General features: G+C 46.9%; 12 non-coding genes across 12 annotated transcripts; all 12 read left to right on the plus strand.

The window, feature by feature from the left end:
• The first annotated feature begins 1463 nt into the window (after nt 1-1463).
• Nucleotides 1464-1535, plus strand: TRNAP-CGG (transfer RNA proline (anticodon CGG)). The gene has a single exon. It is a non-coding gene; the product is annotated as a tRNA-Pro (tRNA).
• Nucleotides 1536-1920: 385 nt separating this feature from the next.
• On the plus strand, nt 1921-1993 carry TRNAV-UAC (transfer RNA valine (anticodon UAC)). Its single transcript has one exon. It is a non-coding gene; the product is annotated as a tRNA-Val (tRNA).
• Nucleotides 1994-2880: 887 nt separating this feature from the next.
• Nucleotides 2881-2953, plus strand: TRNAV-AAC (transfer RNA valine (anticodon AAC)). Its single transcript has one exon. It is a non-coding gene; the product is annotated as a tRNA-Val (tRNA).
• Nucleotides 2954-6068: 3115 nt separating this feature from the next.
• On the plus strand, nt 6069-6180 carry TRNAL-CAA (transfer RNA leucine (anticodon CAA)). The gene is made up of 2 exons: nt 6069-6106; nt 6135-6180. It is a non-coding gene; the product is annotated as a tRNA-Leu (tRNA).
• Nucleotides 6181-7107: 927 nt separating this feature from the next.
• On the plus strand, nt 7108-7179 carry TRNAP-CGG (transfer RNA proline (anticodon CGG)). The gene has a single exon. It is a non-coding gene; the product is annotated as a tRNA-Pro (tRNA).
• A 385-nt stretch (nt 7180-7564) lies between these two features.
• Nucleotides 7565-7637, plus strand: TRNAV-UAC (transfer RNA valine (anticodon UAC)). The gene has a single exon. It is a non-coding gene; the product is annotated as a tRNA-Val (tRNA).
• A 2754-nt stretch (nt 7638-10391) lies between these two features.
• TRNAV-UAC (transfer RNA valine (anticodon UAC)) lies at nt 10392-10464 on the plus strand. Its single transcript has one exon. It is a non-coding gene; the product is annotated as a tRNA-Val (tRNA).
• Nucleotides 10465-12750: 2286 nt separating this feature from the next.
• TRNAP-CGG (transfer RNA proline (anticodon CGG)) lies at nt 12751-12822 on the plus strand. Its single transcript has one exon. It is a non-coding gene; the product is annotated as a tRNA-Pro (tRNA).
• A 385-nt stretch (nt 12823-13207) lies between these two features.
• Nucleotides 13208-13280, plus strand: TRNAV-UAC (transfer RNA valine (anticodon UAC)). Its single transcript has one exon. It is a non-coding gene; the product is annotated as a tRNA-Val (tRNA).
• A 2754-nt stretch (nt 13281-16034) lies between these two features.
• Nucleotides 16035-16107, plus strand: TRNAV-UAC (transfer RNA valine (anticodon UAC)). The gene has a single exon. It is a non-coding gene; the product is annotated as a tRNA-Val (tRNA).
• A 2753-nt stretch (nt 16108-18860) lies between these two features.
• On the plus strand, nt 18861-18933 carry TRNAV-UAC (transfer RNA valine (anticodon UAC)). Its single transcript has one exon. It is a non-coding gene; the product is annotated as a tRNA-Val (tRNA).
• Nucleotides 18934-21219: 2286 nt separating this feature from the next.
• Nucleotides 21220-21291, plus strand: TRNAP-CGG (transfer RNA proline (anticodon CGG)). The gene has a single exon. It is a non-coding gene; the product is annotated as a tRNA-Pro (tRNA).
• Nucleotides 21292-22819: the final 1528 nt, after the last annotated feature.

Genomic DNA, 22819 nt, shown 5'->3' on the forward strand with positions numbered 1-22819 from the left:
TAGAGAGAATCCTTGAGAGGAACCTTGCTCTAACAGTAAAACACAGCAAGTTAGTTTCTGTAGTGTAGTGGTCATCACGTTCGCCTAACACGCGAAAGGTCCATGGTTCGAGACCGGGCAGAAACACTGTGCATGAGCTGCTTTTATGTGCACCCTCTAAAACCTTATTATCTCATTGCAAGCTTAAGAAGAGGCGGTCCATGAACCCAGCGAGCCGTGGGAAACTTCCTTTACTTTTGCAAGACGAAACAAAGTAATCCGCATCCATCAGTGGTCGCTCTTGTGCCTAGCTTTTTTTTTATTATGCCATGTTGTATTGTGGGGCCTTTACACCTGTGACATTGCTGCGAACGCTGTAAGTGCAAACATTAGCAAGTGCAGACAGAAGAGTCAGACCTGTACATAGCCAGGGCTGTCAGGATGGCCGAGTGGTCTAAGGTGCCAGACTCAAGAGAGCTTGATCTTCAGTGCAACTGAGACTTCTTGTCTCCTCATGGAGGAGTGGGTTCAAATCCCACTTCTGACAGTTCTCTTTTACACCCTTAAATCGTCCTGTTTTTTGCAGTGCATTCCCCACACACCACAATCTTTGCACGGACCTGTAACATATGACGAGAAATCCACCAACGATCAGGCTGGGCCCTCAATCACAATTCCATGTATTCCTGGAAGGGACACCTCAGGCACACCTTCCGTTAAATTTGCACTCCATCACACTAACTGCCGTGCTGGTTTCTCATTAAGCAGTTGATCCCATTTTTGTTGTGAGGCTCTCCTGCCACCTTTTGGGCGGAGAAGGCACTGTCCCTGCAACAACACAGGCAGACATGTTCAACAGGGCTTCCTGGTTATGTGGGAGGAGCAGATTGTCATTGGTCCCCCCTTGCGAATTTTAATTTACATAAGGAAGACAGAGAGGTAGCTGGGAGTAGGCAGTACACACGGACATTGAACTCTATCTTGTGATTTGCAGCCAATTCTAGATTGAGGCAGGAGGAAAGGAGGTGACTTGCCCAACAATGGCCATTCTGGGAATTCAGCCACCCTGGGTCTCCCAGGTGAGTGTTTCAGTCCTGCGAGCCACTCATATAAATCTCGCCTGATCTCGCCTGATCGAGCGCTGAGTGAGCGTGTTTGAATCCAAGAATCAAACGCCTCTTTCTTAGGAGCAAGAATTGGCAGGCCCTCCCTTGCTTCTGGGGTGGAAGTTAATGGGGCAAGGGTCCAGGACTTGCAGAGAAGTACAAGTGCCAGAAAGTGCCTTCAGTTCTCATCAGTGCCTTTTTTCTGCTCACTGGCAGCTAGGATATCGGCTGATCCCTTCCTTGCAAGAGTGAAAAAAACAACACCTTGAGAGAAAACATGACTTTGTGTGGCTCACGTAGAGAGAGAGCAGCCAAATAGCACTGCTTTGTTTCTGAAAGACGCATCAGAAATTGTTCAAATTGCCGACAGGGGAATCAGGCTCGTTGGTCTAGGGGTATGATTCTCGCTTCGGGTGCGAGAGGTCCCGGGTTCAAATCCCGGACGAGCCCATGCTGTGGAATTATTTTTAGGCTGCTTATTATATAGGACCATTTCTTCTTTTCAATGCTATAAGACGCCGTGTATGATGAGAAAGTTCCTTTCCCTGCACGCTGTTTCCCACTTTTGGCGTATAGAATTTCAGTGCCGGACTTCTTTGCAACTGCTTTTCTGGGGTGGACCATCAGTGTAGGAACATTAAATTCAAAGTGTTTTTCTAGTGTGATTTCAGGTATGGTTTTAAAATCGCCTTTTGGAATAAAAGTGGTCCTTGTTCCTTTCTTCCAAAGAAAGAGATCGGGTAAGGAGGGTCCAACGTTGAGCTTCATGGACATTGGCCCTTGGTCTGTGCTTTCCAGCCCACTACATGCCAAGAAGATTGCTGCAAGAGTATCTGTTTCTGTGGTGTAGTGGTTATCACGTTCGCTTTACACGCGAAAGGTCCCTGGTTCGAGACCGGGCAGAAACAGCAGCTTATTGTTTGCATTTACTCTCTCAACTTATAGGAAAGCTGAGATAATGGAAGCTGTCTATCCCTCACCAGCGTGACGTACTGTGCTCCAGGGGCATCAGTGACAGCTCAAAAAGAGAAGTGACGATAGTTTGCGCCATTCGTTTGCACGTCCTTTTGTACTGAAGGGTGGGCCTACTTGATGAAAGCAATGCATGAGAGCAGAAATTGTTTTATTGTCCTCACCGAGAGCATACACCTAGAGCAAACAAAATGTCTGAAGGATGGAGGTATTTTCATTTCTTGTTCGATGACGGCCATGGAAAAGACAGCAACCATATTGCAGAAGAGAGCAGCATGTGCAGTTGCTTGCTTTGGGTGAATCATTCACCAACTCGCTGCCAATAACCCCCAGAGCCGGTGCAAAAGGTGACTCTTGTGTGCCTCGGCTCGTTGGTCTAGGGGTATGATTCTCGCTTAGGGTGAGAGAGGTCCTGGGTTCAAATCTCAGACGAGCCCTTTTTTAGAGGTAAACATACGAATCCTACTCAAAACTGACAATGCCTGACTATTTCTCATTACACTCGGCGCATTGTTGCACAAATTATTTTGAACCTCAGAAGAAAAACGGATATCCATGCTTTTTCTGCCTTCATGCTTAGTCTGTGTGTGTCCCAGGTGATGCTTTCCCAAGCTGTACTTGCTGGCATTTAGGCATCAGATATTTGTCTGTCGATGCCTGCATAAGTAAATTTTTAATACGTCTAATTGCAAGCATGTTGGCTGATATCTCTGCAGTTTTCACACTTGCTCCTCGCTTTCTGAGTGGCTGCTGATACAGCAGAATAGAAGTAGAGAGAATCCTTGAGAGGAACCTTGCTCTAACAGTAAAACACAGCAAGTTAGTTTCTGTAGTGTAGTGGTCATCACGTTCGCCTAACACGCGAAAGGTCCCCGGTTCGAGACCGGGCAGAAACACTGTGCATGAGCTGCTTTTATGTGCACCCTCTAAAACCTTATTATCTCAATGCAAGCTTAAGAAGAGGCGGTCCATGAACCCAGCGAGCCGTGGGAAAATTCCTTTACTTTTCCAAGACGAAACAAAGTAATCCGCATCCATCAGTAGTCGCTCTTGTGCCTAGCTTTTTTTTTATCATGCCATGTTGTATTGTGGGGCCTTTACACCTGTGACATTGCTGCGAACGCTGTAAGTGCAAACATTGGCAAGTGCAGACAGAAGAGTCAGACCTGTACATAGCCAGGGCTGTCAGGATGGCCGAGTGGTCTAAGGCGCCAGACTCAAGAGAGCTTGATCTTCAGTGCAACTGAGACTTCTGGTCTCTTCATGGAGGAGTGGGTTCAAATCCCACTTCTGACAGGTCTGTTTTACACCCTTAAATCGTCCTGTTTTTTGCAGTGCACTCCCCACACACCACAATCTTTGCACGGACCTGTAACATATGACGAGAAATCCACCAACGATCAGGCTGGGCCCTCAATCACAATTCCATGTATTCCTGGAAGGGACACCTCAGGCACACCTTCCGTTATATTTGCACTCCATCACACTAACTGCCGTGCTGGTTTCTCATTAAGCAGTTGATCCCATCTTTGTTGTGAGGCTCTCCTGCCACCTTTTGGGCGGAGAAGGCACTGTCCCTGCAACAACACAGGCAGACATGTTCAACAGGGCTTCCTGGTTATGTGGGAGGAGCAGATTGTCATTGGTCCCCCCTTGCGAATTTTAATTTACAGAAGGAAGACAGAGAGGTAGCTGGGAGTAGGCAGTACACACGGACATTGAACTCTATCTTGTGATTTGCAGCCAATTCTAGATTGAGGCAGGAGGAAAGGAGGTGACTTGCCCAACAATGGCCATTCTGGGAATTCAGCCACCCTGGGTCTCCCAGGTGAGTGTTTCAGTCCTGCGAGCCACTCATATAAATCTCGCCTGATCGAGCACATGTGAGCGCTGAGTGAGCATGTTTGAATCCAAGAATCAAACGCTTCTTTCTTAGAAGCAAGAATTGGCAGGCCCTCCCTTGCTTCTGGGGTGGAAGTTTATGGGGCAAGGGTCCAGGACTTGTAGAGAAGTACAAGTGCCAGAAAGTGCCTGCAGTTCTCATCAGTGCCTTTTTTCTGCTCACTGGCAGCTAGGATATCGGCTGATCCCTTCCTTGCAAGAGTGAAAAAAACAACACCTTGAGAGAAAACATGACTTTGTGTGGCTCACATAGAGAGAGAGCAGTCAAATAGCACTGCTTTGTTTCTGAAAGACGCATCAGAAATTGTTCAAATTGCCGACAGGGGAGTCAGGCTCGTTGGTCTAGGGGTATGATTCTTGCTTCGGGTGCGAGAGGTCCTGGGTTCAAATCCCGGACGAGCCCATGCTGTGGAATTATTTTTAGGCTGCTTATAATATAGGACCATTTCTTCTTTTCAATGCTATAAGACGCCGTGTATGGTGAGAAAGTTCCTTTCCCTGCACGCTGTTTCCCACTTTTGGCGTATAGAATTTCAGTGCCGGACTTCTTTGCAACTGCTTTTCTGGGGTGGACCATCAGTGTAGGAACATTAAATTCAAAGTGTTTTTCTAGTGTGATTTCAGGTATGGTTTTAAAATCGCCTTTTGGAATAAAAGTGGTCCTCGTTCCTTTCTTCCAAAGAAAGAGATCGGGTAAGGAGGGTCCAACATTGAGCTTTATGGACATTGGCCCTTGGTCTGTGCTTTCCAGCCCACTACATGCCAAGAAGATTGCTGCAAGAGTATCTGTTTCTGTGGTGTAGTGGTTATCATGTTCGCTTTACACGCGAAAGGTCCCTGGTTCGAGACCGGCCAGAAACAGCAGCTTATTGTTTGCATTTACTCTCTCAACTTATAGGAAAGCTGAGATAATGGAAGCTGTCTATCCCTCACCAGCGTGACGTACTGTGCTCCAGGGGCATCAGTGACAGCTCAAAAAGAGAAGTGACGATAGTTTGCGCCATTCGTTTGCACGTCCTTTTGTACTGAAGGGTGGGCCTACTTGATGAAAGCAAGGCATGAGAGCAGAAATTGTTTTTTGGTCCTCACCGAGAGCATACACCTAGAGCAAACAAAATGTCTGAAGGATGGAGGCATTTTCATTTCTTGTTCGATGACGGCCATGGAAAAGACAGCAACCATATTGCAGAAGAGAGCAGCATGTGCAGTTGCTTGCTTTGGGTGAATCATTCACCAACTCGCTGCCAATAACTCCCGGAGCCAGTGCAAAAGGTGACTCTTGTGTGCCTCGGCTCGTTGGTCTAGGGGTATGATTCTCGCTTAGGGTGCGAGAGGTCCTGGGTTTAAATCCCGGACGAGCCCTTTTTTAGAGGTAAACATACGAATCCTACTCAAAACTCACAATGCCTGACTATTTCTCATTACACTCGGCGCATTGTTGCACAAATTATTTTGAACCTCAGAAGAAAAACGGATATCCATGCTTTTTCTGCCTTCATGCTTAGTCTGTGTGTGTCCCAGGTGATGCTTTCCCAAGCTGTACTTGCTGGCATTTAGGCATCAGATATTTGTCTGTCGATGCCTGCATAAGTACATTTTTAATACGTCTAATTGCAAGCATGTTGGCTGATATCTCTGCAGTTTTCACACTTGCTCCTCCCTTTCTGAGTGGCTGCTGATACAGCAGAATAGAAGTAGAGAGAATCCTTGAGAGGAACCTTGCTCTAACAGTAAAACACAGCAAGTTAGTTTCTGTAGTGTAGTGGTCATCACGTTCACCTAACACGCGAAAGGTCCCCGGTTCGAGACCGGGCAGAAACACTGTGCATGAGCTGCTTTTATGTGCACCCTCTAAAACCTTATTATCTCATTGCAAGCTTAAGAAGAGGCGGTCCATGAACCCAGCGAGCCGTGGGAAACTTCCTTTACTTTTGCAAGACGAAACAAAGTAATCCGCATCCATCAGTGGTCGCTCTTGTGCCTAGCTTTTTTTTTATTATGCCATGTTGTATTGTGGGGCCTTTACACCTGTGACATTGCTGCGAACGCTGTAAGTGCAAACATTAGCAAGTGCAGACAGAAGAGTCAGACCTGTACATAGCCAGGGCTGTCAGGATGGCCGAGTGGTCTAAGGCGCCAGACTCAAGAGAGCTTGATCTTCAGTGCAACTGAGACTTCTGGTCTCCTCATGGAGGCGTGGGTTCAAATCCCACTTCTGACAGGTCTCTTTTACACCCTTAAATTGTCCTGTTTTTTGCAGTGCATTCCCCACACACCACAATCTTTGCACGGACCTGTAACATATGACGAGAAATCCACCAACGATCAGGCTGGGCCCTCAATCACAATACCATTAATTCCTGGAAGGGACACCTCAGGCACACCTTCCGTTAAATTTGCACTCCATCACACTAACTGCCGTGCTGGTTTCTCATTAAGCAGTTGATCCCATCTTTGTTGTGAGGCTCTCCTGCCACCTTTTGGGCGGAGAAGGCACTGTCCCTGCAACAACACAGGCAGACATGTTCAACAGGGCTTCCTGGTTATGTGGGAGGAGCAGATTGTCATTGGTCCCCCCTTGCGAATTTTAATTTACATAAGGAAGACAGAGAGGTAGCTGGGAGTAGGCAGTACACACGGACATTGAACTCTATCTTGTGATTTGCAGCCAATTCTAGATTGAGGCAGGAGGAAAGGAGGTGACTTGCCCAACAATGGCCATTCTGGGAATTCAGCCACCCTGGGTCTCCCAGGTGAGTGTTTCAGTCCTGCGAGCCACTCATATAAATCTCGCCTGATCTCGCGCTGAGTGAGCGTGTTTGAATCCAAGAATCAAACGCCTCTTTCTTAGGAGCAAGAATTGGCAGGCCCTCCCTTGCTTCTGGGGTGGAAGTTAATGGGGCAAGGGTCCAGGACTTGCAGAGAAGTACAAGTGCCAGAAAGTGCCTGCAGTTCTCATCAGTGCCTTTTTTCTGCTCACTGGCAGCTAGGATATCGGCTGATCCCTTCCTTGCAAGAGTGAAAAAAACAACACCTTGAGAGAAAACATGACTTTGTGTGGCTCACGTAGAGAGAGAGCAGCCAAATAGCACTGCTTTGTTTCTGAAAGACGCATCAGAAATTGTTCAAATTGCCGACAGGGGAATCAGGCTCGTTGGTCTAGGGGTATGATTCTCGCTTCGGGTGCGAGAGGTCCCGGGTTCAAATCCCGGACGAGCCCATGCTGTGGAATTATTTTTAGGCTGCTTATTATATAGGACCATTTCTTCTTTTCAATGCTGTAAGACGCCGTGTATGGTGAGAAAGTTCCTTTCCCTGCACGCTGTTTCCCACTTTTGGCGTATAGAATTTCAGTGCCGGACTTCTTTGCAACTGCTTTTCTGGGGTGGACCATCAGTGTAGGAACATTAAATTCAAAGTGTTTTTCTAGTGTGATTTCAGGTATGGTTTTAAAATCGCCTTTTGGAATAAAAGTGGTCCTCGTTCCTTTCTTCCAAAGAAAGAGATCGGGTAAGGAGGGTCCAAAGTTGAGCTTCATGGACATTGGCCCTTGGTCTGTGCTTTCCAGCCCACTACATGCCAAGAAGATTGCTGCAAGAGTATCTGTTTCTGTGGTGTAGTGGTTATCACGTTTGCTTTACACGCGAAAGGTCCCTGGTTCGAGACCGGGCAGAAACAGCAGCTTATTGTTTGCATTTACTCTCTCAACTTATAGGAAAGCTGAGATAATGGAAGCTGTCTATCCCTCACCAGCATGACGTACTGTGCTCCAGGGGCATCAGTGACAACTCAAAAAGAGAAGTGACGATAGTTTGCGCCATTCCTTTGCACGTCCTTTTGTACTGAAGGGTGGGCCTACTTGATGAAAGCAAGGCATGAGAGCAGAAATTGTTTTATTGTCCTCACCGAGAGCATACACCTAGAGCAAACAAAATGTCTTAAGGATGGAGGCATTTTCATTTCTTGTTCGATGACGGCCATGGAAAAGACAGCAACCATATTGCAGAAGAGAGCAGCATGTGCAGTTGCTTGCTTTGGGTGAATCATTCACCAACTCGCTGCCAATAACCCCCGGAGCCAGTGCAAAAGGTGACTCTTGTGTGCCTCGGCTCGTTGGTCTAGGGGTATGATTCTCGCTTAGGGTGCGAGAGGTCCTGGGTTTAAATCCCGGACGAGCCCTTTTTTAGAGGTAAACATACGAATCCTACTCAAAACTCACAATGCCTGACTATTTCTCATTACACTCGGCGCATTGTTGCACAAATTATTTTGAACCTCAGAAGAAAAACGGATATCCATGCTTTTTCTGCCTTCATGCTTAGTCTGTGTGTGTCCCAGGTGATGCTTTCCCAAGCTGTACTTGCTGGCATTTAGGCATCAGATATTTGTCTGTCGATGCCTGCATAAGTACATTTTTAATACGTCTAATTGCAAGCATGTTGGCTGATATCCCTGCAGTTTTCACACTTGCTCCTCCCTTTCTGAGTGGCTGCTGATACAGCAGAATAGAAGTAGAGAGAATCCTTGAGAGGAACCTTGCTCTAACAGTAAAACACAGCAAGTTAGTTTCTGTAGTGTAGTGGTCATCACGTTCACCTAATACGCGAAAGGTCCCCGGTTCGAGACCGGGCAGAAACACTGTGCATGAGCTGCTTTTATGTGCACCCTCTAAAACCTTATTATCTCATTGCAAGCTTAAGAAGAGGCGGTCCATGAACCCAGCGAGCCGTGGGAAACTTCCTTTACTTTTGCAAGACAAAACAAAGTAATCCGCATCCATCAGTGGTCGCTCTTGTACCTAGCTTTTTTTTTATTATGCCATGTTGTATTGTGGGGCCTTTACACCTGTGACATTGCTGCGAACGCTGTAAGTGCAAACATTAGCAAGTGCAGACAGAAGAGTCAGACCTGTACATAGCCAGGGCTGTCAGGATGGCCGAGTGGTCTAAGGCGCCAGACTCAAGAGAGCTTGATCTTCAGTGCAACTGAGACTGCTGGTCTCCTCATGGAGGCGTGGGTTCAAATCCCACTTCTGACAGGTCTCTTTTACACACTTAAATCGTCCTGTTTTTTGCAGTGCATTCCCCACACACCACAATCTTTGCACGGACCTGTAACATATGACGAGAAATCCACCAACGATCAGGCTGGGCCCTCAATCACAATTCCATGTATTCCTGGAAGGGACACCTCAGGCACACCTTCCGTTAAATTTGCACTCCATCACCCTAACTGCCGTGCTGGTTTCTCATTAAGCAGTTGATCCCATCTTTGTTGTGAGGCTCTCCTGCCACCTTTTGGGTGGAGAAGGCACTGTCCCTGCAACAACACAGGCAGACATGTTCAACAGGGCTTCCTGGTTATGTGGGAGGAGCAGATTGTCATTGGTCCCCCCTTGCGAATTTTAATTTACATAAGGAAGACAGAGAGGTAGCTGGGAGTAGGCAGTACACACGGACATTGAACTCTATCTTGTGATTTGCAGCCAATTCTAGATTGAGGCAGGAGGAAAGGAGGTGACTTGCCCAACAATGGCCATTCTGGGAATTCAGTCACCCTGGGTCTCCCAGGTGAGTGTTTCAGTCCTGCGAGCCACTCATATAAATCTCGCCTGATCGAGCACATGTGAGCGCTGAGTGAGCATGTTTGAATCCAAGAATCAAACGCTTCTTTCTTAGAAGCAAGAATTGGCAGGCCCTCCCTTGCTTCTGGGGTGGAAGTTTATGGGGCAAGGGTCCAGGACTTGCAGAGAAGTACAAGTGCCAGAAAGTGCCTGCAGTTCTCATCAGTGCCTTTTTTCTGCTCACTGGCAGCTAGGATATCGGCTGATCCCTTCCTTGCAAGAGTGAAAAAAACAACACCTTGAGAGAAAACATGACTTTGTGTGGCTCACATAGAGAGAGAGCAGCCAAATAGCACTGCTTTGTTTCTGAAAGACGCATCAGAAATTGTTCAAATTGCCGACAGGGGAGTCAGGCTCGTTGGTCTAGGGGTATGATTCTTGCTTCGGGTGCGAGAGGTCCTGGGTTCAAATCCCGGACGAGCCCATGCTGTGGAATTATTTTTAGGCTGCTTATTATATAGGACCATTTCTTCTTTTCAATGCTATAAGACGCCGTGTATGGTGAGAAAGTTCCTTTCCCTGCACGCTGTTTCCCACTTTTGGCGTATAGAATTTCAGTGCCGGACTTCTTTGCAACTGCTTTTCTGGGGTGGACCATCAGTGTAGGAACATTAAATTCAAAGTGTTTTTCTAGTGTGATTTCAGGTATGGTTTTAAAATCGCCTTTTGGAATAAAAGTGGTCCTCGTTCCTTTCTTCCAAAGAAAGAGATTGGGTAAGGAGGGTCCAACGTTGAGCTTCATGGACATTGGCCCTTGGTCTGTGCTTTCCAGCCCACTACATGCCAAGAAGATTGCTGCAAGAGTATCTGTTTCTGTGGTGTAGTGGTTATCACGTTCGCTTTACACGCGAAAGGTCCCTGGTTCGAGACCGGGCAGAAACAGCAGCTTATTGTTCGCATTTACTCTCTCAACTTATAGGAAAGCTGAGATAATGGAAGCTGTCTATCCCTCACCAGCATGACGTACTGTGCTCCAGGGGCGTCAGTGACAGCTCAAAAAGAGAAGTGACGATAGTTTGCGCCATTCGTTTGCACGTCCTTTTGTACTGAAGGGTGGGCCTACTTGATGAAAGCAAGGCATGAGAGCAGAAATTGTTTTATTGTCCTCACCGAGAGCATACACCTAGAGCAAACAAAATGTCTGAAGGATGGAGGCATTTTCATTTCTTGTTCGATGACGGCCATGGAAAAGACAGCAACCATATTGCAGAAGAGAGCAGCATGTGCAGTTGCTGCTTTGGGTGAATCATTCACCAACTCGCTGCCAATAACCCCCGGAGCCAGTGCAAAAGGTGACTCTTGTGTGCCTCGGCTCGTTGGTCTAGGGGTATGATTCTCGCTTAGGGTGCGAGAGGTCCTGGGTTTAAATCCCGGACGAGCCCTTTTTTAGAGGTAAACATACGAATCCTACTCAAAACTCACAATGCCTGACTATTTCTCATTACACTCGGCGCATTGTTGCACAAATTATTTTGAACCTCAGAAGAAAAACGGATATCCATGCTTTTTCTGCCTTCATGCTTAGTCTGTGTGTGTCCCAGGTGATGCTTTCCCAAGCTGTACTTGCTGGCATTTAGGCATCAGATATTTGTCTGTCGATGCCTGCATAAGTACATTTTTAATACGTCTAATTGCAAGCATGTTGGCTGATATCTCTGCAGTTTTCACACTTGCTCCTCCCTTTCTGAGTGGCTGCTGATACAGCAGAATAGAAGTAGAGAGAATCCTTGAGAGGAACCTTGCTCTAACAGTAAAACACAGCAAGTTAGTTTCTGTAGTGTAGTGGTCATCACGTTCGACTAACACGCGAAAGGTCCCCGGTTCGAGACCGGGCAGAAACACTGTGCATGAGCTGCTTTTATGTGCACCCTCTAAAACCTTATTATCTCAATGCAAGCTTAAGATGAGGCGGTCCATGAACCCAGTGAGCCGTGGGAAACTTCCTTTACTTTTGCAAGACGAAACAAAGTAATCCGCATCCATCAGTGGTCGCTCTTGTGCCTAGCTTTTTTTTTATCATGCCATGTTGTATTGTGGGGCCTTTACACCTGTGACATTGCTGCGAACGCTGTAAGTGCAAACATTAGCAAGTGCAGACAGAAGAGTCAGACCTGTACATAGCCAGGGCTGTCAGGATGGCCGAGTGGTCTAAGGCGCCAGACTCAAGAGAGCTTGATCTTCAGTGCAACTGAGACTGCTGGTCTCCTCATGGAGGCGTGGGTTCAAATCCCACTTCTGACAGGTCTCTTTTACACACTTAAATCGTCCTGTTTTTTGCAGTGCATTCCCCACACACCACAATCTTTGCACGGACCTGTAACATATGACGAGAAATCCACCAACGATCAGGCTGGGCCCTCAATCACAATTCCATGTATTCCTGGAAGGGACACCTCAGGCACACCTTCCGTTAAATTTGCACTCCATCACCCTAACTGCCGTGCTGGTTTCTCATTAAGCAGTTGATCCCATCTTTGTTGTGAGGCTCTCCTGCCACCTTTTGGGTGGAGAAGGCACTGTCCCTGCAACAACACAGGCAGACATGTTCAACAGGGCTTCCTGGTTATGTGGGAGGAGCAGATTGTCATTGGTCCCCCCTTGCGAATTTTAATTTACATAAGGAAGACAGAGAGGTAGCTGGGAGTAGGCAGTACACACGGACATTGAACTCTATCTTGTGATTTGCAGCCAATTCTAGATTGAGGCAGGAGGAAAGGAGGTGACTTGCCCAACAATGGCCATTCTGGGAATTCAGTCACCCTGGGTCTCCCAGGTGAGTGTTTCAGTCCTGCGAGCCACTCATATAAATCTCGCCTGATTGAGTGCTGAGTGAGCATGTTTGAATCCAAGAATCAAATGCCTCTTTCTTAGGAGCAAGAATTGGCAGGCCCTCCCTTGCTTCTGGGGTGGAAGTTTATGGGGCAAGGGTCCAGGACTTGCAGAGAAGTACAAGTGCCAGAAAGTGCCTGCAGTTCTCATCAGTGCCTTTTTTCTGCTCACTGGCAGCTAGGATATCGGCTGATCCCTTCCTTGCAAGAGTGAAAAAAACAACACCTTGAGAGAAAACATGACTTTGTGTGGCTCACATAGAGAGATAGCAGCCAAATAGCACTGCTTTGTTTCTGAAAGACGCATCAGAAATTGTTCAAATTGCCGACAGGCGAATCAGGCTTGTTGGTCTAGGGGTATGATTCTCGCTTCGGGTGCGAGAGGTCCCGGGTTCAAATCCCGGACGAGCCCATGGTGGGGAATTATTTTTAGGCTGCTTATTAAATAGGACCATTTCTTCTTTTCAATGCTATAAGACGCCGTGTATGGTGAGAAAGTTCCTTTCCCTGCACGCTGTTTCCCACTTTTGGCGTATAGAATTTCAGTGCCGGACTTCTTTGCAACTGCTTTTCTGGGGTGGACCATCAGTGTAGGAACATTAAATTCAAAGTGTTTTTCTAGTGTGATTTCAGGTATGGTTTTAAAATCGCCTTTTGGAATAAAAGTGGTCCTCGTTCCTTTCTTCCAAAGAAAGAGATCGGGTAAGGAGGGTCCAACGTTGAGCTTCATGGACATTGGCCCTTGGTCTGTGCTTTCCAGCCCACTACATGCCAAGAAGATTGCTGCAAGAGTATCTGTTTCTGTGGTGTAGTGGTTATCACGTTCGCTTTACACGCGAAAGGTCCCTGGTTCGAAACCGGGCAGAAACAGCAGTTTATTGTTTGCATTTACTCTCTCAACTTATAGGAAAGCTGAGATAATGGAAGCTGTCTATCCCTCACCAGCGTGACGTACTGTGCTCCAGGGGCATCAGTGACAGCTCAAAAAGAGAAGTGCCGATAGTTTGCGCCATTCGTTTGCACGTCCTTTTGTACTGAAGGGTGGGCCTACTTGATGAAAGCAAGGCATGAGAGCAGAAATTGTTTTATTGTCCTCACCGAGAGCATACACCTAGAGCAAACAAAATGTCTGAAGGATGGAGGCATTTTCATTTCTTGTTCGATGACGGCCATGGAAAAGACAGCAACCATATTGCAGAAGAGAGCAGCATGTGCAGTTGCTTGCTTTCGGTGAATCATTCACCAACTCGCTGCCAATAACCCCCGGAGCCAGTGCAAAAGGTGACTCTTGTGTGCCTCGGCTCGTTGGTCTAGGGGTATGATTCTCGCTTAGGGTGCGAGAGGTCCTTGGTTTAAATCCCGGACGAGCCCTTTTTTAGAGGTAAACATACGAATCCTACTCAAAACTCACAATGCCTGACTATTTCTCATTACACTCGGCGCATTGTTGCACAAATTATTTTGAACCTCAGAAGAAAAACGGATATCCATGCTTTTTCTGCCTTCATGCTTAGTCTGTGTGTGTCCCAGGTGATGCTTTCCCAAGCTGTACTTGCTGGCATTTAGGCATCAGATATTTGTCTGTCGATGCCTGCATAAGTAAATTTTTAATACGTCTAATTGCAAGCATGTTGGCTGATATCTCTGCAGTTTTCACACTTGCTCCTCCCTTTCTGAGTGGCTGCTGATACAGCAGAATAGAAGTAGAGAGAATCCTTGAGAGGAACCTTGCTCTAACAGTAAAACACAGCAAGTTAGTTTCTGTAGTGTAGTGGTCATCACGTTCGACTAACACGCGAAAGGTCCCCGGTTCGAGACCGGGCAGAAACACTGTGCATGAGCTGCTTTTATGTGCACCCTCTAAAACCTTATTATCTCAATGCAAGCTTAAGATGAGGCGGTCCATGAACCCAGTGAGCCGTGGGAAACTTCCTTTACTTTTGCAAGACGAAACAAAGTAATCCGCATCCATCAGTGGTCGCTCTTGTGCCTAGCTTTTTTTTTATCATGCCATGTTGTATTGTGGGGCCTTTACACCTGTGACATTGCTGCGAACGCTGTAAGTGCAAACATTAGCAAGTGCAGACAGAAGAGTCAGACCTGTACATAGCCAGGGCTGTCAGGATGGCCGAGTGGTCTAAGGCGCCAGACTCAAGAGAGCTTGATCTTCAGTGCAACTGAGACTGCTGGTCTCCTCATGAAGGCGTGGGTTCAAATCCCACTTCTGACAGGTCTCTTTTACACACTTAAATCGTCCTGTTTTTTGCAGTGCATTCCCCACACACCACAATCTTTGCACGGACCTGTAACATATGACGAGAAATCCACCAACGATCAGGCTGGGCCCTCAATCACAATTCCATGTATTCCTGGAAGGGACACCTCAGGCACACCTTCCGTTAAATTTGCACTCCATCACCCTAACTGCCGTGCTGGTTTCTCATTAAGCAGTTGATCCCATCTTTGTTGTGAGGCTCTCCTGCCACCTTTTGGGTGGAGAAGGCACTGTCCCTGCAACAACACAGGCAGACATGTTCAACAGGGCTTCCTGGTTATGTGGGAGGAGCAGATTGTCATTGGTCCCCCCTTGCGAATTTTAATTTACATAAGGAAGACAGAGAGGTAGCTGGGAGTAGGCAGTACACACGGACATTGAACTCTATCTTGTGATTTGCAGCCAATTCTAGATTGAGGCAGGAGGAAAGGAGGTGACTTGCCCAACAATGGCCATTCTGGGAATTCAGTCACCCTGGGTCTCCCAGGTGAGTGTTTCAGTCCTGCGAGCCACTCATATAAATCTCGCCTGATCGAGCACATGTGAGCGCTGAGTGAGCATGTTTGAATCCAAGAATCAAACGCTTCTTTCTTAGAAGCAAGAATTGGCAGGCCCTCCCTTGCTTCTGGGGTGGAAGTTTATGGGGCAAGGGTCCAGGACTTGCAGAGAAGTACAAGTGCCAGAAAGTGCCTGCAGTTCTCATCAGTGCCTTTTTTCTGCTCACTGGCAGCTAGGATATCGGCTGATCCCTTCCTTGCAAGAGTGAAAAAAACAACACCTTGAGAGAAAACATGACTTTGTGTGGCTCACATAGAGAGAGAGCAGCCAAATAGCACTGCTTTGTTTCTGAAAGACGCATCAGAAATTGTTCAAATTGCCGACAGGGGAGTCAGGCTCGTTGGTCTAGGGGTATGATTCTTGCTTCGGGTGCGAGAGGTCCTGGGTTCAAATCCCGGACGAGCCCATGCTGTGGAATTATTTTTAGGCTGCTTATTATATAGGACCATTTCTTCTTTTCAATGCTATAAGACGCCGTGTATGGTGAGAAAGTTCCTTTCCCTGCACGCTGTTTCCCACTTTTGGCGTATAGAATTTCAGTGCCGGACTTTTTTGCAACTGCTTTTCTGGGGTGGACCATCAGTGTAGGAACATTAAATTCAAAGTGTTTTTCTAGTGTGATTTCAGGTATGGTTTTAAAATCGCCTTTTGGAATAAAAGTGGTCCTCGTTCCTTTCTTCCAAAGAAAGAGATTGGGTAAGGAGGGTCCAACGTTGAGCTTCATGGACATTGGCCCTTGGTCTGTGCTTTCCAGACCACTACATGCCAAGAAGATTGCTGCAAGAGTATCTGTTTCTGTGGTGTAGTGGTTATCACGTTCGCTTTACACGCGAAAGGTCCCTGGTTCGAGACCGGGCAGAAACAGCAGCTTATTGTTCGCATTTACTCTCTCAACTTATAGGAAAGCTGAGATAATGGAAGCTGTCTATCCCTCACCAGCATGACGTACTGCGCTCCAGGGGCGTCAGTGACAGCTCAAAAAGAGAAGTGACGATAGTTTGCGCCATTCGTTTGCACGTCCTTTTGTACTGAAGGGTGGGCCTACTTGATGAAAGCAAGGCATGAGAGCAGAAATTGTTTTATTGTCCTCACCGAGAGCATACACCTAGAGCAAACAAAATGTCTGAAGGATGGAGGCATTTTCATTTCTTGTTCGATGACGGCCATGGAAAAGACAGCAACCATATTGCAGAAGAGAGCAGCATGTGCAGTTGCTGCTTTGGGTGAATCATTCACCAACTCGCTGCCAATAACCCCCGGAGCCAGTGCAAAAGGTGACTCTTGTGTGCCTCGGCTCGTTGGTCTAGGGGTATGATTCTCGCTTAGGGTGCGAGAGGTCCTGGGTTTAAATCCCGGACGAGCCCTTTTTTAGAGGTAAACATACGAATCCTACTCAAAACTCACAATGCCTGACTATTTCTCATTACACTTGGCGCATTGTTGCACAAATTATTTTGAACCTCAGAAGAAAAACGGATATCCATGCTTTTTCTGCCTTCATGCTTAGTCTGTGTGTGTCCCAGGTGATGCTTTCCCAAGCTGTACTTGCTGGCATTTAGGCATCAGATATTTGTCTGTCGATGCCTGCATAAGTACATTTTTAATACGTCTAATTGCAAGCATGTTGGCTGATATCTCTGCAGTTTTCACACTTGCTCCTCCCTTTCTGAGTGGCTGCTGATACAGCAGAATAGAAGTAGAGAGAATCCTTGAGAGGAACCTTGCTCTAACAGTAAAACACAGCAAGTTAGTTTCTGTAGTGTAGTGGTCATCACGTTCGACTAACACGCGAAAGGTCCCCGGTTCGAGACCGGGCAGAAACACTGTGCATGAGCTGCTTTTATGTGCACCCTCTAAAACCTTATTATCTCAATGCAAGCTTAAGATGAGGCGGTCCATGAACCCAGTGAGCCGTGGGAAACTTCCTTTACTTTTGCAAGACGAAACAAAGTAATCCGCATCCATCAGTGGTCGCTCTTGTGCCTAGCTTTTTTTTTATCATGCCATGTTGTATTGTGGGGCCTTTACACCTGTGACATTGCTGCGAACGCTGTAAGTGCAAACATTAGCAAGTGCAGACAGAAGAGTCAGACCTGTACATAGCCAGGGCTGTCAGGATGGCCGAGTGGTCTAAGGCGCCAGACTCAAGAGAGCTTGATCTTCAGTGCAACTGAGACTGCTGGTCTCCTCATGGAGGCGTGGGTTCAAATCCCACTTCTGACAGGTCTCTTTTACACACTTAAATCGTCCTGTTTTTTGCAGTGCATTCCCCACACACCACAATCTTTGCACGGACCTGTAACATATGACGAGAAATCCACCAACGATCAGGCTGGGCCCTCAATCACAATTCCATGTATTCCTGGAAGGGACACCTCAGGCACACCTTCCGTTAAATTTGCACTCCATCACCCTAACTGCCGTGCTGGTTTCTCATTAAGCAGTTGATCCCATCTTTGTTGTGAGGCTCTCCTGCCACCTTTTGGGTGGAGAAGGCACTGTCCCTGCAACAACACAGGCAGACATGTTCAACAGGGCTTCCTGGTTATGTGGGAGGAGCAGATTGTCATTGGTCCCCCCTTGCGAATTTTAATTTACATAAGGAAGACAGAGAGGTAGCTGGGAGTAGGCAGTACACACGGACATTGAACTCTATCTTGTGATTTGCAGCCAATTCTAGATTGAGGCAGGAGGAAAGGAGGTGACTTGCCCAACAATGGCCATTCTGGGAATTCAGTCACCCTGGGTCTCCCAGGTGAGTGTTTCAGTCCTGCGAGCCACTCATATAAATCTCGCCTGATCGAGCACATGTGAGCGCTGAGTGAGCATGTTTGAATCCAAGAATCAAACGCTTCTTTCTTAAAAGCAAGAATTGGCAGGCCCTCCCTTGCTTCTGGGGTGGAAGTTTATGGGGCAAGGGTCCAGGACTTGCAGAGAAGTACAAGTGCCAGAAAGTGCCTGCAGTTCTCATCAGTGCCTTTTTTCTGCTCACTGGCAGCTAGGATATCGGCTGATCCCTTCCTTGCAAGAGTGAAAAAAACAACACCTTGAGAGAAAACATGACTTTGTGTGGCTCACATAGAGAGAGAGCAGCCAAATAGCACTGCTTTGTTTCTGAAAGACGCATCAGAAATTGTTCAAATTGCCGACAGGGGAGTCAGGCTCGTTGGTCTAGGGGTATGATTCTTGCTTCGGGTGCGAGAGGTCCTGGGTTCAAATCCCGGACGAGCCCATGCTGTGGAATTATTTTTAGGCTGCTTATTATATAGGACCATTTCTTCTTTTCAATGCTATAAGACGCCGTGTATGGTGAGAAAGTTCCTTTCCCTGCACGCTGTTTCCCACTTTTGGCGTATAGAATTTCAGTGCCGGACTTTTTTGCAACTGCTTTTCTGGGGTGGACCATCAGTGTAGGAACATTAAATTCAAAGTGTTTTTCTAGTGTGATTTCAGGTATGGTTTTAAAATCGCCTTTTGGAATAAAAGTGGTCCTCGTTCCTTTCTTCCAAAGAAAGAGATTGGGTAAGGAGGGTCCAACGTTGAGCTTCATGGACATTGGCCCTTGGTCTGTGCTTTCCAGCCCACTACATGCCAAGAAGATTGCTGCAAGAGTATCTGTTTCTGTGGTGTAGTGGTTATCACGTTCGCTTTACACGCGAAAGGTCCCTGGTTCGAGACCGGGCAGAAACAGCAGCTTATTGTTCGCATTTACTCTCTCAACTTATAGGAAAGCTGAGATAATGGAAGCTGTCTATCCCTCACCAGCATGATGTACTGTGCTCCAGGGGCGTCAGTGACAGCTCAAAAAGAGAAGTGACGATAGTTTGCGCCATTCGTTTGCACGTCCTTTTGTACTGAAGGGTGGGCCTACTTGATGAAAGCAAGGCATGAGAGCAGAAATTGTTTTATTGTCCTCACCGAGAGCATACACCTAGAGCAAACAAAATGTCTGAAGGATGGAGGCATTTTCATTTCTTGTTCGATGACGGCCATGGAAAAGACAGCAACCATATTGCAGAAGAGAGCAGCATGTGCAGTTGCTGCTTTGGGTGAATCATTCACCAACTCGCTGCCAATAACCCCCGGAGCCAGTGCAAAAGGTGACTCTTGTGTGCCTCGGCTCGTTGGTCTAGGGGTATGATTCTCGCTTAGGGTGCGAGAGGTCCTGGGTTTAAATCCCGGACGAGCCCTTTTTTAGAGGTAAACATACGAATCCTACTCAAAACTCACAATGCCTGACTATTTCTCATTACACTCGGCGCATTGTTGCACAAATTATTTTGAACCTCAGAAGAAAAACGGATATCCATGCTTTTTCTGCCTTCATGCTTAGTCTGTGTGTGTCCCAGGTGATGCTTTCCCAAGCTGTACTTGCTGGCATTTAGGCATCAGATATTTGTCTGTCGATGCCTGCATAAGTACATTTTTAATACGTCTAATTGCAAGCATGTTGGCTGATATCTCTGCAGTTTTCACACTTGCTCCTCCCTTTCTGAGTGGCTGCTGATACAGCAGAATAGAAGTAGAGAGAATCCTTGAGAGGAACCTTGCTCTAACAGTAAAACACAGCAAGTTAGTTTCTGTAGTGTAGTGGTCATCACGTTCGCCTAACACGCGAAAGGTCCCCGGGTCGAGACCGGGCAGAAACACTGTGCATGAGCTGCTTTTATGTGCACCCTCTAAAACCTTATTATCTCAATGCAAGCTTAAGAAGAGGCGGTCCATGAACCCAGCGAGCCGTGGGAAACTTCCTTTACTTTTGCAAGACGAAACAAAGTAATCCGCATCCATCAGTGGTCGCTCTTGTGCCTAGCTTTTTTTTTATCATGCCATGTTGTATTGTGGGGCCTTTACACCTGTGACATTGCTGCGAACGCTGTAAGTTCAAACATTAGCAAGTACAGACAGAAGAGTCAGACCTGTACATAGCCAGGGCTGTCAGGATGGCCGAGTGATCTAAGGCGCCAGACTCAAGAGAGCTTGATCTTCAGTGCAACTGAGACTTCTGGTCTCCTCATGGAGGCGTGGGTTCAAATCCCACTTCTGACAGGTCTCTTTTACACCCTTAAATCGTCCTGTTTTTTGCAGTGCATTCCCCACACACCACAATCTTTGCATGGACCTGTAACATATGACGAGAAATCCACCAACGATCAGGCTGGGCCCTCAATCACAATTCCATGTATTCCTGGAAGGGACACCTCAGGCACACCTTCCGTTAAATTTGCACTCCATCACACTAACTGCCGTGCTGGTTTCTCATTAAGCAGTTGATCCCATCTTTGTTGTGAGGCTCTCCTGCCACCTTTTGGGCGGAGAAGGCACTGTCCCTGCAACAACACAGGCAGACATGTTCAACGGGGCTTCCTGGTTATGTGGGAGGAGCAGATTGTCATTGGTCCCCCCTTGCGAATTTTAATTTACATAAGGAAGACAGAAAGGTAGCTGGGAGTAGGCAGTACACACGGACATTGAACTCTATCTTGTGATTTGCAGCCAATTCTAGATTGAGGCAGGAGGAAAGGAGGTGACTTGCCCAACAATGGCCATTCTGGGAATTCAGCCACCCTGGGTCTCCCAGGTGAGTGTTTCAGTCCTGCGAGCCACTCATATGAATCTCGCCTGATCGAGTGCTGAGTGAGCATGTTTGAATCCAAGAATCAAATGCCTCTTTCTTAGGAGCAAGAATTGGCAGGCCCTCCCTTGCTTCTGGGGTGGAAGTTTATGGGGCAAGGGTCCAGGACTTGCAGAGAAGTACAAGTGCCAGAAAGTGCCTGCAGTTCTCATCAGTGCCTTTTTTCTGCTCACTGGCAGCTAGGATATCGGCTGATCCCTTCCTTGCAAGAGTGAAAAAAACAACACCTTGAGAGAAAACATGACTTTGTGTGGCTCACATAGAGAGAGAGCAGCCAAATAGCACTGCTTTGTTTCTGAAAGACGCATCAGAAATTGTTCAAATTGCCGACAGGCGAATCAGGCTTGTTGGTCTAGGGGTATGATTCTCGCTTCGGGTGCGAGAGGTCCCGGGTTCAAATCCCGGACGAGCCCATGGTGGGAAATTATTTTTAGGCTGCTTATTAAATAGGACCATTTCTTCTTTTCAATGCTATAAGACGCCGTGTATGGTGAGAAAGTTCCTTTCCCTGCACGCTGTTTCCCACTTTTGGCGTATAGAATTTCAGTGCCGGACTTCTTTGCAACTGCTTTTCTGGGGTGGACCATCAGTGTAGGAACATTAAATTCAAAGTGTTTTTCTAGTGTGATTTCAGGTATGGTTTTAAAATCGCCTTTTGGAATAAAAGTGGTCCTCGTTCCTTTCTTCCAAAGAAAGAGATCGGGTAAGGAGGGTCCAACGTTGAGCTTCATGGACATTGGCCCTTGGTCTGTGCTTTCCAGCCCACTACATGCCAAGAAGATTGCTGCAAGAGCATCTTTTTCTGTGGTGTAGTGGTTATCACGTTCGCTTTACACGCGAAAGGTCCCTGGTTCGAAACCGGGCAGAAACAGCAGTTTATTGTTTGCATTTACTCTCTCAACTTATAGGAAAGCTGAGATAATGGAAGCTGTCTATCCCTCACCAGCGTGACGTACTGTGCTCCAGGGGCATCAGTGACAGCTCAAAAAGAGAAGTGACGATAGTTTGCGCCATTCGTTTGCACGTCCTTTTGTACTGAAGGGTGGGCCTACTTGATGAAAGCAAGGCATGAGAGCAGAAATTGTTTTATTGTCCTCACCGAGAGCATACACCTAGAGCAAACAAAATGTCTGAAGGATGGAGGCATTTTCATTTCTTGTTCGATGACGGCCATGGAAAAGACAGCAACCATATTGCAGAAGAGAGCAGCATGTGCAGTTGCTTGCTTTCGGTGAATCATTCACCAACTCGCTGCCAATAACCCCCGGAGCCAGTGCAAAAGGTGACTCTTGTGTGCCTCGGCTCGTTGGTCTAGGGGTATGATTCTCGCTTAGGGTGCGAGAGGTCCTTGGTTTAAATCCCGGACGAGCCCTTTTTTAGAGGTAAACATACGAATCCTACTCAAAACTCACAATGCCTGACTATTTCTCATTACACTCGGCGCATTGTTGCACAAATTATTTTGAACCTCAGAAGAAAAACGGATATCCATGCTTTTTCTGCCTTCATGCTTAGTCTGTGTGTGTCCCAGGTGATGCTTTCCCAAGCTGTACTTGCTGGCATTTAGGCATCAGATATTTGTCTGTCGATGCCTGCATAAGTAAATTTTTAATACGTCTAATTGCAAGCATGTTGGCTGATATCTCTGCAGTTTTCACACTTGCTCCTCCCTTTCTGAGTGGCTGCTGATACAGCAGAATAGAAGTAGAGAGAATCCTTGAGAGGAACCTTGCTCTAACAGTAAAACGCAGCAAGTTAGTTTCTGTAGTGTAGTGGTCATCACGTTCGACTAACACGCGAAAGGTCCCCGGTTCGAGACCGGGCAGAAACACTGTGCATGAGCTGCTTTTATGTGCACCCTCTAAAACCTTATTATCTCAATGCAAGCTTAAGAAGAGGCGGTCCATGAACCCTGCGAGCCGTGGGAAACTTCCTTTACTT

Source organism: Triturus cristatus, chromosome 10 (assembly GCF_964204655.1).
Source record: "Triturus cristatus chromosome 10, aTriCri1.1, whole genome shotgun sequence".
In the NCBI taxonomy this organism is placed as follows: domain Eukaryota; kingdom Metazoa; phylum Chordata; class Amphibia; order Caudata; family Salamandridae; genus Triturus; species Triturus cristatus.